The sequence below is a fragment of the Neophocaena asiaeorientalis genome, unplaced genomic scaffold, assembly GCF_003031525.2.
Source record: "Neophocaena asiaeorientalis asiaeorientalis breed wild unplaced genomic scaffold, Neophocaena_asiaeorientalis_V1.1 scaffold40, whole genome shotgun sequence".
In the NCBI taxonomy this organism is placed as follows: domain Eukaryota; kingdom Metazoa; phylum Chordata; class Mammalia; order Artiodactyla; family Phocoenidae; genus Neophocaena; species Neophocaena asiaeorientalis.
Genome location: NW_020185335.1, coordinates 13,015,046 through 13,031,724, shown reverse-complemented (window position 1 = coordinate 13,031,724; position 16,679 = coordinate 13,015,046).

Below are 16,679 nucleotides of genomic sequence, written 5' to 3'. Positions count from 1 at the left end.
CCCAGGTCACACAGCCAGCAGGGGTGACGTGGGCTGCCTTGGGACCTGCCATGACATGGGAGACTCCCAGGTGCCACATACAGTGTTTGCCGCTTTTCTGGAAAGCCTTCTTGAGGGCCGGAAATCTGGATCTGTTGTCTTGACTGCCACGTCTTCTGCTGTTCATCAACCTTGGAAAGCAGCTGCTAAAATATCGTTTCCGCCTCGTGGGTTCCCATGCAAATCACTCCCGGAGCTGGGGAAAGTGCAGCGCTGTCAATCGTTCACAGCCTTCGCTCTTTCCTCTCCTTTCCAATTCAGGAACTGAGTCTAGTTCCTTTCTCCACAATGCGGGCAAGAGAGGAAGCAGTTTCTGCCCACCGCAGCCTGTGCAGGCAGAGACTTGGGTGGGCTGCTGGCTTCCTGCCTGCCCTTTGACCCCTGACACCCCCTGCCCATCCTCCACTAATGAATGGGCCGCCTCCAGACACAAGTTCCTGCTGCTTCTGCCAGGCAGCCTACCTGGATTTCACCCACTCACCAGACAAGAACAGGCAAGGGTGGCCAGGGTTGGCAGGGGGATCTCCTTTGAAACAAAATGATGAGCTTCACTCGCCAGTGACACAACCATCTGTCCCTCTCCTCAAGGCAGCCACCAACCACACTGGGGTCCCCAGAGCTCACAGGTAAAACATTTTTACATGGCCTTTCTATTGCACCACTAATGTCTGCTCAATGGAGAAACACCTAGCAGAACAGAGGAAATAAATCACCCACAATGATATCAATAAAATAAGAACAATAACCAGTAACTGTGAAGGACTTACTGGACCAGGCACTGTGTGATAGACTCTCTCTTTGTGTCCATCCACTGGCTAGATTCTAGTCTAACTCCCTGCCTGGTCCAGAGCTTGAGTAAGAAGCTGTCATCCGGAACTTCCCTGGAGGTCCAGTGATTAAGACTCCGCACTTCCAATGCAGGGGCACGGGTTCGATCCCTGTTCGGGGAACTAAGATCCCACATGCCACTGCAGCCGGCCAAAAAAAAAAAAAAAAAAAAAGCTGTCATCCGGCTTGTATGCCTCCAGGAGTAGGGAGCTCATTCCCTCGGGAAAGTTCTTCCACGTGATGAGATGAAACTGGACTCCTGCCCCTTTCTCCATGGGACCTTTGGAGCCAACCCCACAAAGCAAGCCTGGTTACAGCCCGTGAGACACCTGAACATAGCTGGCCTTCCGCCTTCAGTTCCTTCGCCCTTTCTCTGGCTTCGTCCCCATCGCACCACCTCTCCCTAGACACTGAAGCCAACACTGACTGAAGGCGTCCTTTATGCCAGGAGCTGGGCCATCCTCTGAGTCTTCACAACAGCATGGCCACGTGGGTACTGTTCTCATCCCTGTGTCACAGGTGAGGACACCTGAGTGTCACAGAGGTAAGGTATGCACCCCCCCCCCCGCGCAAGGTGCACGGCCGGAGCCCAAACACCCTCTCAACCCTTAGCCCTCAGGCCGGAAGTACTTTCCATAAACCCGGAAGTGCGTTTCTGCAAAGCTGAGGAGTGCATCTGTGAACCCAGAAGTACTTTTCAAAGCCTGGGTGTTTCCGTGAACCCTGAAGACGTGGGGATCTTCCAGAGCACCTATTAAAGGGCTGTGAGCCTGAGAAGACGGAGGGAGTGTCTTAGGAACTGATGCGGAATGTTCTCCATGACATCCGTGTGTGTGTGTGTGTGTGTGTGTGTGTGTGTGTCTGTCTGTCTGTCTGCGCCTGTGTGTGTCTGCCTGGAGACTGTTACAACTCATCTCCCGGGAGGGCACGGGGACCAGGAGGCAAGAAGGGAGGGGAGAGCTCCTTTTCACCCTCTGTCCTTTTTCACTGTTTGAAATTAGTTTTACCGTATGTAATTATTGCCTCTTTGAAATGATTTTTGTTTTTTTTTTTTTTGCGGTACGCGGGCCTCTCACTGTTGTGGCCTCTCCCGTTGCGGAGCACAGGCTGTGGACACGCAGTCTCAGCGGCCATGGCTCACGGGCCCAGCCGCTCTGCGGCATGTGGGATCTTCCCGGACCAGGGCATGAACCCGTGTCCCTTGAATCGGCAGGCGGACTGTCAACCACTGCGCCACCAGGGAAGCCCTCTTTGAAACGTTTTTTAAAATGGAAAGATTTGAACTCCTGGAGGGGAGAGACCACGGAATAGTCCTCTGTGCCCCCACCGGAGAGGGAGGGGGGCCTAATATCTGTTTGAAAGGAGAGGGGTGGAGGGGAAGGAGAATAGCCTTTTGGAAAATTTTAGCCAAATTTTATCACATAGCAGGCATCACGTGTTGTGTAGGGAGAGCACTGGAATGAGCTAGAAAAGGGCCAGAGACCTGTTTTTGTAGCTTCTTTCCTGGTGTGGCCAGCCCTGTAGCGATACAGTGGACATATAACTTACCAAAGTCATTACCTGTCTTGCTGACCATGGCAACCATTTCTCAGACATCAGCAGGAAAGATGAGGAAAGTTTCTAATTTGGGGTGTGCTCTGGCCCTTGGCCACCAGCTTCACCCCCAGCCCCAGGCCAGGTCCCTGGGCAATGCCCCAGCTAACGCTGCTTCGGGAATGACCTGGACCAGAGGTGTTTGCTCGGGAGTGTGGCTCCAGGCCTGGCCTGCCTCCCAGCCCTTCCAGGCAAAGGGCCTCCCACCGGCAGGCCTCCCTGAGCGCCAGACGGAGAAAAAAAAAACACTGCTGGCGGCTCAAACATTTCTCCCGGCAGGTGCCAGGTCCCTCCCCCGCACACCTCCACTCACACGCCCCCTAGAAGAGCAGATTCTGCAGGTTTTCCTCAGTTCTTGTCTCTGATAGAACTAAGGTGGGAAGCCAACAGGAAAGAGGCTGGCTGGCTCCTGGAATTCGTCCTCAAGGGCATCTCACACCCTGATGAAGGAAATACAGATCCCTACAATGATGGGGTCCTGGGATGTGGGGTGGTACTCATCAACCGCCTTAACAATGTCCCTATCTTTAACCCAGCCGCCTCCACTGCTCGGAATTCAACCAAGGAAGCCATTTGACGAGCAAAGAGACATAACTCTGGGGACGTTTAGCCCAGCAAGGTTTTGATAGCAAACAATGGGAAACAGCCTAAGTGTCCCACAGGCAGGGCCAGGTGATATAAGTGAGGATATAGTCATAGGAGGCAATTCTGCCACTCGCATTAAAAGTGCAGGTATAGGAATGCTTTTGTGGATGTGGAAATATGTTTTCAAGATGTTGTTAAACGGAAAAAGGAAGTTACAAAATAGTAAATGTAACATGACTCTGATTTTGTAAAACACTACATATACATGACCTATGTACAAAGAAAATGTCTGCAATGTCATTGGGGCTATAGGCCAAAATACTTACACGATTATTTCCAAAGGGTAGGATTACAGGTGATGTGTTTTGTTTTTGTTTTTCAATTTCAGTTAATCTGTGCATTGTAATTGTTTGTGAAATGATAGCTATTCTTGAACTTTTTAAAGGTAGCATTTGTGTACAATGGAAAGCACTCATTTTAAGTGTATGTTTCCACAGATTTCGAAAAATTCATGCCATCCATGTAAATACCACCGCAAACAAGATATGGAACATCCCATCATCACCCAAAACAATTTCCCTTGAGCCCCTCTTCAGGCAGTCCTTGCCCCTTCCCCCAATCCTGGCTCCAAACAACCATTGATCTGCTTTCGGTTGCTAAATTAGATTTGTCTTTTCTGGAGTTTCATGTAAGGGGAATCATACTGTATGTTCTCTTCTGTGTACGCCCTCTTTCACTCAGCATAATTATTTTTGAGACTCACCCACATGTATCATTCGGGGTTTTCTCCCGTTTTAAAGCTGAGTATATTCCACTGTATGGACTTGCCGTACTTTATGTATCCATTTACCTCCTCGTGGGCATGAAGATTGTTTCCAGTTTGGGGTCACAATTACAAAGTGATTGTGAGCATTGCTGTTTAAGTATTTCTGTGGTCCTCTGTTTCCATTTCTCTTGGGGGGAAAATGCATAGGAGTGGAATTATTGGGTCACGTGGTAAATGTAAGCTTGGTTCTATAAGAAATTATGAAACTGTTTTCCACAGTTACTATATAATTGCACACGCCCATCAGCAACAGAAGTTCTAGTTGTTCCAATCTTTGCCAGTGGTTGGTATTATTAGCTAGCTTAATGGGTGTGTATCTCATTGTGGTTTTAATTTGCATTTAATTTGCATTTAATTTGCATTTCCCTGATAACTAGTGAGGCTGAACATCTTTATTGTGTTTATTGACCTTTCATATATCGTTTTGTGTGCCAGTACTTTCACACACCTCTAATAATTCTTCCTTTTTTCGTGGTGCTGTTGGCTTATTATTCAGCGTAACAGGTTTTTGGTTTGGGTTCGTTTTTTAATATTACTGGATACAAGTTCCTTCATTAAATATATACATTGTGAATATTTTCTCCCAGTCAGTGATTGGCGTAGGCTTTTTTGTTTTCTGAAGAACACAAGTTTAAAATTTTGATTAAGTTCACTTATCAGTGTTTTTCTTTTATGGTTTATGCTTTTTGTGCCTTATCTAAGAAATCTTTGACTGTCCCAAGGTTATAAAGGTATTCTCTTTTCTTCTTGAAGTTTTATAGTTTTGGCTTTTATACGTAGGTCGATGATCCATTTCAACTTAATTTCATAAATGGTATGAGACACTGTTCAAGGTACTCTTTTTGTCCATAGTCTGCATTGTACAGAGTGGTAGCCACTGGCCACAGGTAGCTCTTGTGCCCTGAAGATGAGGCTAGTCTGGATTGAGATGTGTTGTAAGCATAAAACATACACCAGATTTCGAAGACTTGGGACCAAAAAAAAAAGTAAAGTGTCAATGTTGAAATGACGCGGTTTTGGATATATTGGGTTAAGTTATATATATATATTTAGTAGATGTTTATTGGAGTATAATTGCTTCACAATACTGTGTTAGTTTCTGCTGTACAACAAAGTGAGTCAGCTGTACATATACATATGTCCTCACATCCCTTCCCTCTTGAGCCTCCCTCCCACCCTCCCTATCCCACCCCTCTAGGTCATCACAAAGCACCGAGCTGATCTCCCTGTGCTATGCGGCTGCTTCCCACCAGTCAACTATTTCACATGCGGTAGTGTATGTATGTTGATGCTACTCTCGCTCCGCCCCAGCTTTGTCCTCCCACACCATGTCCTCAAGTCCATTCTCTTATGTCTACCTCTTTATTCCTGCCCTGCAACTAGGTTCATCAGTACCTTTTTTTTTTTTTAGATTCCATATATATGCGTTAGCATACAGTATTTGTTTTTCTCTTTCTGACTTACTTCACTCTGTATGACAGACTCTAGTTCCATCCACTTCACTACAAATAACTCAATTTCATTTCTTTTTATGGCTGAGTAATATTCCATTGTATGTATGTGCCACATCTTCTTTATCCATTCATCTGTCAATGGACATTTATGTTGGGTCCGTGTCCTGGCTATTGTAAATAATGCTGCAATGAACATTGTGGTACATGTCTCTTTGAATTATGGTTTTCTCAGGATATATGCCCAGTAGTGGGATTGCTGGGTCGTATGGTAGTTCTAGTTTTAGTTTTTTAAGGAACCTCCATACTGTTCTCCACAGTGGCTGTATCAATGTACATTCCCACCAACAGTGCAGGAGGGTTCCCTTTCACCACACCCTTTCCAGCATTTATTGTTTCTAGATTTTTTGATAATGTCCATTCTCCCCAGCATGAGGTGATACCTCACTGTAGTTTTGATCTGCATTTCTCTAATAATTAGTGATGTTGAGCATCTTTTCATGTGCCCCTTGGCCATCTGTATGTCTTCCTTGGTGACATGTCTGTTTAGGTCTTCTGCCCATTTTTTAACTGGACTGTTTGGTTTTTTTGATATTGAACTCCATGAGCTGTTTGTATATTTTGGAGAGTAATCCTTTGTCTGGTGTTTCATTTGCAAATATTTTCTCCTGCTCTGAGGGTTGTCTTTTTGTCTTGTTTATGGTTTCCTTTGCTGTTCAAAAGCCTTTAATTAAGTCCCATTTGTTTATTTTTGTTTTTATTTCCATTACTCTAGGAGGTGGGTCAAAAAAATCTTGCTGTGGTCTATGTCAAAGAGTGTTTTTCCTATGTTTTCCTTTAAGAGTTTTATAGTGTCTGGTCTTATATTTAAGATTTAATCCATGTTTATTTCTGTATATGGTGTTAGGGAGTGTTCCAATTTCATTCTTTTACACGTAGCTGTCCAATTTTCCCAGCACCACTTATTGAAGAGGCTGTCTTTTCTCCATTGTATGTTCTTGCCTCCTTTGTCATAAATTAGGTGCCCGTATGTGTGTAGGTTTATCTCTGGGCATTCTATCCTGTTCCGTTGATCTATATTTCTGTTTTTGTGCCAGTACCATACTGTCTTGATTACTGTAGCTTTGTGGTATAGTTTGAAGTCAGGGAGCCTGATTCCTCCAGCTCTGTTTTTCTTTCTCAAGATTGCTCTGGCTATTCAAGGTCTTTTGTGTTTCCATACGAATTGTAAAATGTTTTGTTCTAATTCTGTGAAGAATGCCATTGGTAGTTTGATAGGGATTGCATTGAATCTGTAGATTGCTTTGGGTAGTCATTTTCACAATATTGATTCTTCCAATTCAAGAAGATGGCATATTTCTTCATCTGTTTATGTCATCTTTGATTTCTTTCATCAGTGTTTTATAGTTTTATAGTTTTCTGAGTACAAGTCTTTCTCCTCCTTAGGCAGGTTTATTCCTAGGTATTTTATTCTTTTTGTTGCAGTGATAAATGGGAGTGTTTCCTTAATTTCTCTTTCTGATTTTTCATTGTTTGTGTATAGGAATGCCAGAGATTTCTGTGCATTAATTTTGTATCCTGCAACCTTACCAAATTCATTGATTAGTTTTAGTAGTTTTCTGTGGCATCTTTAGGATTTTCTATGTATAGTATCATGTCATTGGCAAACAGTGACAGTTTTAATTCTTCTTTTCCAATTTGTATTTCTTTTTCTTCTATGATTGCTGTGGTTAAGACGTCCAAAACTATGTTGAATAATAGTGGTGAGAGTAGACATCCTTGTCTTGTTCCTGATCTTAGAGGAAACGCTTTCAATTTTTCACCATTGAGAATGATGTTTGCTTTGGATTTGTCATATATGGGCTTTATTGTGTTGAGGTAGGTTCCCTCTATGCCCACTTTCTGGAGATTTTTTATCATAAATATGTGTTGAATCTTGTCAAAAGTTTTTTCTGCATCTATTGAGATGATATTATTTTTATTCTTCAGTTTGTTAATATGGTGTATCACACTGATTGATTTGTGTATATTGAAGAATTCTTGCATCCCTGGAATAAATCCCACTTGATCATGGTGTATGATCCTTTTCATGTGTTGTTGGATTGTGTTTGCTAGTATTTTGTTGAGGATTTTTGCATCTCAATATTCATCAGTTGGTATTGGTCGGTAATTTTCTTTTTTTGTAGTATCTCTGTCTGGTTTTAGTATCAGGGTGTTGGTGGCCTCGTAGAATAAGTTTAGGAGTGTTCCTTCCTCTGCAATTTTTTGGAAGAGTTTGAGAAGGATGGGTGTTAGTTCTTCTCTGAATGTTTGATAGAATTCACCTGTGAAGCCATCTGGTCCTGGACTTCGGTTTGTTGGAAGATTTTTAATCACAGTTTCAATTTCATTACTTGTGATTGGTCTGTTCATATTTTCTATTTCTTCCTGGTTCAGTCTTGGAAGGTTTTACCTGAATTCCAAGAATTGTCCATTTCTTCCAGGTTGTCCATTTTATTGGCATAGAGTTGCTTGTAGTAGTCTTTTATGATGCTTTGTATTTCTAGGGTGTCCGTTGTAACTTCTCCTTTTTCATTTCTAATTTTATGATTTGAGTCCTCTCCCTCTTTTTCTTGATGCATCTGGCTAAAGGTTTATCAATTTTGTTTATCTTCTCAAAGAGCAATCTTTTAGTTTTATTGATCTTTGCTATTGTTTTCTTTGTTTCTATTTCATTTATTTCTGCTCTGATCTTTATGATTTCTTTCCTTCTACTAACTTTAGGTTTTGTTTGTTCTTCTTTCTCTAGTTCCTTTAGGTGTAAGGTTAGATTGTTTATTTGAGATTTTTCTTGTTTCTTGAGGTAGGATTGTATTGCTATAAACTTCCCTCTTAGAACTGCTTTTGCTGCATCCCATAGGTTTTGGATCATCGTGTTTTCATCGTCATTTGTCTCTAGGTATTCTTTGATTTCTTCAGTGATCTCTTGGTTATTTAGTAACATATTGTGTAGCCTCCATGTGTTTGTGTTTTTTACATTTTTTTCCCCTGTAATTGATTTCTAATCTGGTAGCATTGTGGTTGGAAAAGATGTTTGATATGATTTCAGTTTTCTTAAATTTACTGAGGCTTGACTTGTGACCCAGGATGTGATCTATCCTGGAGAATGTTCCGTGAACACTTGAGAAGAAAGTGTAATCTGCTGTTTCCAGGTGGAATGTCTTATAAATATCAATTAGATCTATCTGGTCTGTTGTGTCACTTAAAGCTTGTGTTTCCTTATTAATTTCCTGTCTGGATGATCTGTCCACTGGTGTAACTGAGGTGTTAAAGTCCCCCACTATTATTGTGTTACTGTTGATTTCCTCTTTTATAGCTGTTAGCAGTCGCCTTATGTCTTGAGGTGCTCCTATGTTGGGTGCACATATATTTATAATTGTTATATCTTCTGCTTGGATTGACCCCTTGATCATTATGTAGTGTCCTTCCTTGTCTCTTGTAACATTTTTTATTTTAAACTCTATTTTATCTGATATGAGTATTGCTACTCCAGCTTTATTTTGATTTCCATTTGCATGGAAAATCTTTTTTCATCCCCTCATTTTCAGTCTGTGTTTATCCCTAGGTCTGAAATGGGTCTCTTGTAGACAGCATATATATGGGTCTTGTTTTTGTATCCATTCAGCCAGTCTGTGTCTTTTGGTTGGGGCATTTAATCCATTTACATTCAAGGTTATTATCGATATGTATGTTCCTATTCCCATTTTCTTAATTGTTTTGGGTTTGTTTTTGTCTTTTTCTTCTCTTGTGTTTCCCGCTTAGAGAAGATTCTGTAGCATTTGTTGTAAAGCTGGTTTGGTGGTGCTGAATTCTCTTAGCTTTTGCTTGTCTGAAAAGCTTTTGACTTCTCCATCAAATCTGAATGAGATCCTTGCTGGATAGAGCAATCTTGGATGTAGGTTTTTCTCTTCCATCGCTTTAAGTATATCCTGCCACTCCTTTCTGGCCTGCAGAGTTTCCACTGAAAAATCAACTGATAACCTTATGGGGATTCCTTTGTGCATTATTTGTTGTTTTTCCCTTGCTGCTTTTAATATTTTTTCTTTGAATTTAATTTTTGTTAGTTTGATTAATATGTGTCTTGGTGTGTTCTTCCTAGGGTTTATCCTGTATGGGACTCCCTGTGCTTCCTGGACTTGGGTGACTATTTCCTTTCCCATATTAAGGACGTTTTCAACTATAATCTCTTCAAATATTTTCTCAGACCCTTTCTTTTTCTCTTCTTCTTCTGGGACCCCTATAATTTGAATGTTGTTGCGTTTAGTGTTGTCCCAGAGGTCTCTGAGATTGTCTTCAATTCTTTTCATTCTTTTATCTTTATTCTGCCCCTCGGCAGTTATTTCCACCATTTTGTCTTCCAGCTCACTTATTCGTTCTTTTGTCTCAGTTATTCTGTTATTGATTCCTTCTAGTGTATTTTTCATTTCAGTTATTGTGTTGTTCATCTCTGTTTGTTTGTTCTTTAGTTCTTCTAGATCTTTGTTAAACATTTCTTGTATTTTCTCAATCCGTGCCTCCATTCTATTTCCGAGATTCTGGATCATCTTTACTATCGTTACTCTGAATTCTTTTTCAGGTAGACTGCCTATTTCCTCTTTATTTATTTGGTCTTGTAGGTTTTTACCTTGCTCCTTCATCAGTGGCATATTTTTTTACTGTCTCTTTTTTTTTTTTTTTAATGAGTGGGATTGTGTTCCTGTCTTACTGGTTGTTTGGCCTGAGGCTTCCAACACTGGAGTTTGTAGGCTATTGGGTAGGGATTGATCTTGGTGCTGAGATGAGGACCTCTGTGAGACCTCACTCCGATGAGTATTCCCTGGGGTCTGAGGTTCTCTGTTAGTCCAGTGGTTCCGACACACAGCTCCCACTGCAGGAGCTTTGGCCCAACCCCGGGCTCATGAACCAAGATCCCGCAAGCCGCGTGGGGTGGCAAAAAAAAAATAAAAGCACGATAACAAAGTAAAAAATAAAATTAGACTAGGAAACTAACAGATATGTTAGGAAGAATATAAAAATAAAAATACAGATGAATCAACAACCACAAGGCACATCGCTACCACAATAGTAAAAAAGAGTAAGAGGGAAAAGAAAGAAAAAAAAGGTGGGGGGTAAGGCCTTGGCTGTGGAGGATGGGGCCTAAGCAAGGGTGAGGTTTGGGTGGTGGGCGGGGCCAATGCTCAGGACCCACAGGACCGGAAAAGGCCCTGGGGGCTGTGGGAGGTGGGGCTTAGGCTCAAGGAACAGACGGGGCCCAGGCGTGCCCCCCAGCCCTGGTCTCAGAGGGTGGGGACCTCATCTGGGAGCCCAGCAGGCTCCCAGGGCCGAGTGGGCGGGGCAAACGCCCTCCTCTCCCTCCTGCTCCTCTGGTCTGGGAGGGCCCCTCCCGCCTGCCTCTCCTGGTCTCCCCTGCCTCGGGGGTGCTGATCCTGTCTGGCCTCCACTTCTCCTCCCCGCTCAGTTCCCCCACGTCCTACTGGTTCACTTTGGGGTTCCTCCCATCTCCTTGGGCGTCAGAGTCCCCCCCAGCGGTGGCAGGAGCCCTATTTGTGGGGAGATGCTAACTCCAAGTCTTCCCACACCGCCATCTTGACTCCACCTCTAAAATATTAACATTAATTTCACTTATTTCCTTTTACTTTTTTAACGTGACCACCAGGAACTTAAAATTACCTATTTAGCTTGCATTATATTTCTGATGGGCAGCAGTGGTCCATATGGATATCCATTCCAGCACAGGTTCTTGAAAACACCATCCTTTCCTTGATTTTCATTGGCACCGTTGTCGAGAATCAGCTGACCACATGGATGCAGATCAGTGAGTGGGCTCTCTTCTGTTCCATTGATCTATAAGCGTCCTTGTGCCAATCCCACACTGTCCCAAGTACTGTAGCTTTTTTTTAAATATATATAAATTTATTTATTTGTTTATTTTTGGCTGCATTGGGTCTTTGTTGCTGCACGCGGGCTTTCTCTAGTTGCGGCGAGCAGGGGCTACTCTTCGTTGCGGTGCATGGGCTTCTCATTGCGGTGGCTTCTCTTGTCGCGGAGCACGGGCTCTAGGCGTGCAGGCTCAGTAGTTGCGGCGCATGGGCTTAGTTGCTCCGCGGCATGTGGTATCTTCCCGGACCAGGGCTCAAACGCGTGTCCCCTGCGTTGGCAGGTGAATTCTTAACCACTGCACCACCAGGGAAGTCCCACTGTAGCTTTATAGTAAGGTTTGAAATCAGGTCAGATACTCTCTCCGATTTCATCCTTGTTTTCCAAAATTGTTTTTCTTATCTTAAGCTCTTTCCATTTCTGTGTAAGTTTTAGAGTTGGCTTGTCAGTTTCTTTCTTTATGTCTTTCTTTCTTTCTTTCTTTCTTTAGCCCGTTGGAATTTTATTAAGATTGCATTAAATCTATAGATCCATTTGGGGAAAATTGTCTTCTAAATACAGTGGCTCTTTTGATCCACAAACATGGCTTTTCACTCTATGTAGGTCTTCCTTAATTTCTCTTAGCAATACTTTATGGTGTAATTTGTTCTTAAATATGTTATGGGTTTGATATTATTTTAAATGGTACTTTAAAATTTTTATCTTCCAATTATCAATTGCTACTATGTAGAAACACAACTAAATGTATTTTGGTAAAGTGACCTAGTATATTGCTAGCTTACTGCATTCACTTAATACTTCAAGTAGCTTTTTGCAGACTCCTTAGGATCCTGTGTATATACACTGATGCCATCTATGAAGACAGCCATTTTCCTTCCTTGTTTCCAATCAACCTTTCTTCTGTTGCCTTCTCATATTAGCTAGAACCCCCAGGACAAAGTGCAATATACATGGTCACAGTGGGTATCTTTTCCTTACTCCTGACCTCAGGGGGAATGTGTTCAGTCTATACTATTAAGTATGATGTCAACTGTAGGTTTTTCATGTAGTCATGAACCTTTATCAGGCTGAGGAAGATTTCCTCTATCCCTAGTTGGCTGAGAGCTTTTATTATGAATTGGTTCCGAATTTTTGAAGTGTTTTTTTCTGGGTATAGCCATATGGTTTTTCTCCCTTATTCTGTTAATGTGGTTATTTTCATATGTTTAACCAACCTTGCATTCCTGGAATAAACTACTTGATCATAGTATCATAGATCAGAGATGTGCTAGGCCCATCGCAGACACTGGACACTCTTCTATGGGCTGGTTAACGCTGGATCCCGGCCCTGATCCTTTCACCTGAGAGCCCAGGAGGTCGGGCGTCCGTGAAGGGCAGGAGTCCGCGAGCCAGGTCAGAGCTGGGGTTGCTCTCCGCACATCTCGCCGCAGAGTCCTTCTGCTCTCTAGGCTGGCCACACTCCCAGTGCTATCAGAGCCACATTGTGGGGAGAAAGACTGAGCGCCTACGCTTTTGAGAACCTCTGTGGGGCAGCCCCGTCCAGACATCACTGGGACCAAAATGGTTCGGCTGTCCCCATTGCTTTACCCTCAGTTTCCACCATTAGTTCAAAGGGCGCTTCATGGGACGCTCACACCTTCTATACAAGTGGGTGGTCCAATGCCGATTTGCCAAAACCCTCACGCAGTGGGGTATCTGGTCAATTATGCTTCGAGGTAATTCAGAGGCAGAGAGGCACCTTGATGCTTCAAGCCACTTCCAAGGTCAACCTCCCGGCAGCCTACGCAGCCCTGCAGAGAAAGGCGCCTTTGTAGGGCCGAGACCATGAGGTCGCACCAGTCCAGCCTGACCACAGGAGCTCCAGCCCTGTGCCTGTCATCAGGTTCACTTAATCCCCAGAACACATCACAGTCTGAAGCGTCCTCGGCAGGACTGAGGACAGAAAGCGTGATTTATTGCCGTGGAAGCACGTCCTTGTGTATTTCCAAACCGCCTTAGGGAGCAATTCCTCAGCATGTCAGCAGCTGGCTCGGGAGAGGTGGGAAGGGGGGAGTGTGAGGAAGAGAGACGTGAGACAGCGCATGCGCGCCCGTGTCTGGGCACCCTCCCCAGGACTGCTGCTGACCACCTCGGCTCAGGAAGACATCTGGCCTCAAAGTCCTTGGGAGGGGGCTCCGAGGACCCTGGTGTGACCGGGCCCATGGGCTCAGGGGAGCAGCCCCGGCTCTTCTGCACTTCCTGCCCTCCTGGCCCAGCTGCCCCAGTTTTATTAGAACCAGTTGCAGATGAGTTTCCTAGAAACAAAGGGGCTGATCTCAGTGGCCTCCCCCTGTGCAGAGGAAATGCCAGCGCAAGAGCCTCGGCCGTGGGCTCAGAGCCTTTCCAACACCGCTTCCTGGGTCCTCACAGCCACCCAGGAAGTCACTGGGGGATCTCCTTTGTCCCTGTACAGGAGGGAAAACCGAGGCACAGAGAGGCTGGGTGCCGGGCCCAAGGTCCTAGAGCTGGACCTGAACTGGTGCCCTTCAGGCCCTCCGTGGCGTTGCCATTGGCATCAGCAAGCCCAGCCTGCCCCCGAGATATGCAAGCTTGGTTTCCTGTCCCACGTTCTGCCCGGAGGGAAGAAGAGCCCCACAGATACTACAGACCCGTCCCCTGTGCCCCTCTGGCCCTGGGATTCCTCTACGAGGGGACAGTGACACGTAAGAGCCTTCACCTGACGCCGATTCCTCACCTTTCCAGGTGGGGCAGGTCCCCCTCGGGAACAGTCGTTGAACGTCAACATTTGCTCAGGACTCCCTCCCTGCCGGGCGCTGTACTGCCAGCTTCCCGGGCTTTATCTCATTCGGTCCTAAGAGCTCTTATTCTCAGATGGAGGACAGGGGACCTGAGCTGCAGTAGGCACAGCCAGGACTGAGGCTGGTCGTCCTGGCTGGCGTGGAGGCCCTGGCCTCCCACGAGGAGTGTGGACGCCTCCCCCATAATGGCACATGGTACCAAAAACTGGTCAGTGACGTCTTGGTAAGGCCTCAGCGTAGCCAGATTCTCCCATGGTGCTGAAGGCTCCAGAGCAAGAGTCCCAAGAAAAACTGGCAAGAGCCACACGGCCTTTTCCAGCCCAGACCCCAAGTCACCCAGCGTCAGTTCTGCTGTGCTCTTTTCTCCGAGGCAGCCAGTAGCCAGCCCAGGTTCAAGGGGAGGAGACAGATTCACCTCCACATGGGAGGAGGGTCAGAGAAGGTGTGGACATGTTTTAAATCCACTGCAGATGATCACTACTAACATCTCCATTCTACAGATGAGATAACTGAGGCACAGAGAGGTTAAGTGAGCGGCCCAGGGTCACACAGCTGGTCAGTGGAGAACTTAGGAGTTGGACCCAAGAGAGTCTGTGCTCTTGACCACCTCACTGTGCTACAGTGTTAGGGGTTCATGTTTTCCTGATATTCCTGCCTGGGTCCCAGGCCAAAATCCTAGGTCTAATTAGCGCCATACATTGAATCCTCAATTTCTGGTCCACCAATATTTCCCAAGCTCCCCTGTGCCCCAGGCCCTGCGTTAACCTGTGGTGACACTAATGAGGACACAGTCCCTGCCGTCGGGGAGCTCCTGGCCAGGCAGGGAGACGGACTCATCCCCATCTAACTGCTGCCCACGCAGCTGGCTTCACAGGCCGGAGAGGGGTGGGACACTGATGCCTGGGGATCTGATGGGGCTTCTCTGAGGACACGTGGCATCGATGGGCTTAGAGCAGGCTTCCTGAGCCTCAGCCCGGTTGAGACTGTCCTGTGCATTATAGGATGTTGAGTGGCATCCCTAGCTTTGACCTGTAACACACACTGTCAATTTATGACAACCAGAAATAGCGCCAGATACTGCCAGATGTCCCCTGGGAACAAAATTACTCCTAGTTGAGTACCACTGGCTGTGGAGAAGGAGCGGGATTTTTTCCAGGTGGAGAATAAAGAAAGGGCATTCTGGGACTTCCCTGGTGGCGCAGTGGTTAAGAATCCGCCTGCCAATGCAGGGGACACGGGTTCGATCCCAGGTCTGGGTAGATCCCACATGTCGCGGAGCAACTAAGCCTGTGCGCCACAACTACTGAGCCTGCGCTCTAGAGCCCGCGACACAACTACCGAGCCCACGTGCCACAGCTACTGAGCCTGAGCTCTAGAACCGGCGAGCCACAACTACTGAGCCCACGTGCCACGACTACTGAGCCTGAGCTCTAGAACCGGCGAGCCACAACTACTGAAGCCCACGCGCCTAGAGCCCGTGCTCCGGAACAATGAGAAGCCCGCGCACCGCAACAAAGAGGAGCCCCTGCTCGCCGCAGCTAGAGGAAGCCCGTGCGCAGCAACGAAGACCCAACGCAGCCAAAAATAAATTAATTAATTTTTTTAATTAAAAAAAAAGGACATTCCAGGTGGAAGAAACGAAATAAACTAAATACAGGCAGTTTCAAGGTGAGGCTGAAAGGTTGGGTGCATCACAAGATATGAAACCAGAAAGGCGAGATTAAGCTAGACTGGGAGAGCCTTGGATATCTTGTTAGGAAATTTGGACTCTGTCTTGTAGGCAATGGGGAGCCATGGAAGGTTATTAAGCAAAGGAGTGGCATGATAAACCTTGCTATTTAAAAAGATCACTCCATTAGTGATGTGGAGGCTACTGTAATGGTCCAAGGCAGAGAAGACATGCACGTACAACATAGGAATGTCACCATATAGCAATGTCACCACATAGGAATGTCACCAGGCAAGACCAGTGAACTTGGAGGAGGAAGGTGTAGAAGGCAGAGATGGTTGAGGGAAGTTCCAGGCCATTGGATGCTTTGCCTTGAAGGGGTGGCCAGGAGGGAAGGGGTGCTCCTTGCTTTTGAAGAGGTACGTAACCAGTGGGGCAGGGCTCCAGGTCCGCCTGGCTGCAGTGGAGGGCCTCTCCTCTCAGAAGCCAAGCTACAGGACCTGGGCTTGGTCTGGAGCCGCCTGCTGGGGAAGGACATTCTCACACAGGGGTTCGGAGGATGGTGTGTAAGACAGATCGTGTATGCATGTGCACATCCACTGCCATGGTGTCACTGGGGGTAGAACCCCAGGATGAAGCCCCCCAGCCCCCATGTCCTTACAGCTGTCTAGCCCAAAGGACCTTGCAGTTGCCCAGAGAACAGGCCAAGGGCTGCCGTGCCCAAGTGTCACCCCATCAGCCAGAACAAAGCCAGCAGTTTTCTCAGAGCAGGTGTAAATCCCAAAAGGAGACACCTAATTTAACGTGACCAAAAAAGAATTTGGGTGAACCCTGGTATTGCAAAAGCAGGGTCTGGGGGTGTCTTTGTGCAGACCCCTCCACCGTCCCGTCGTGTGCGTCCTCGTGTCTCATCTCACCGGCCCCACGAGGTCTGGGAGGTCCCGTGGCACACGCCAGAGAACGGGGCTGGGGCC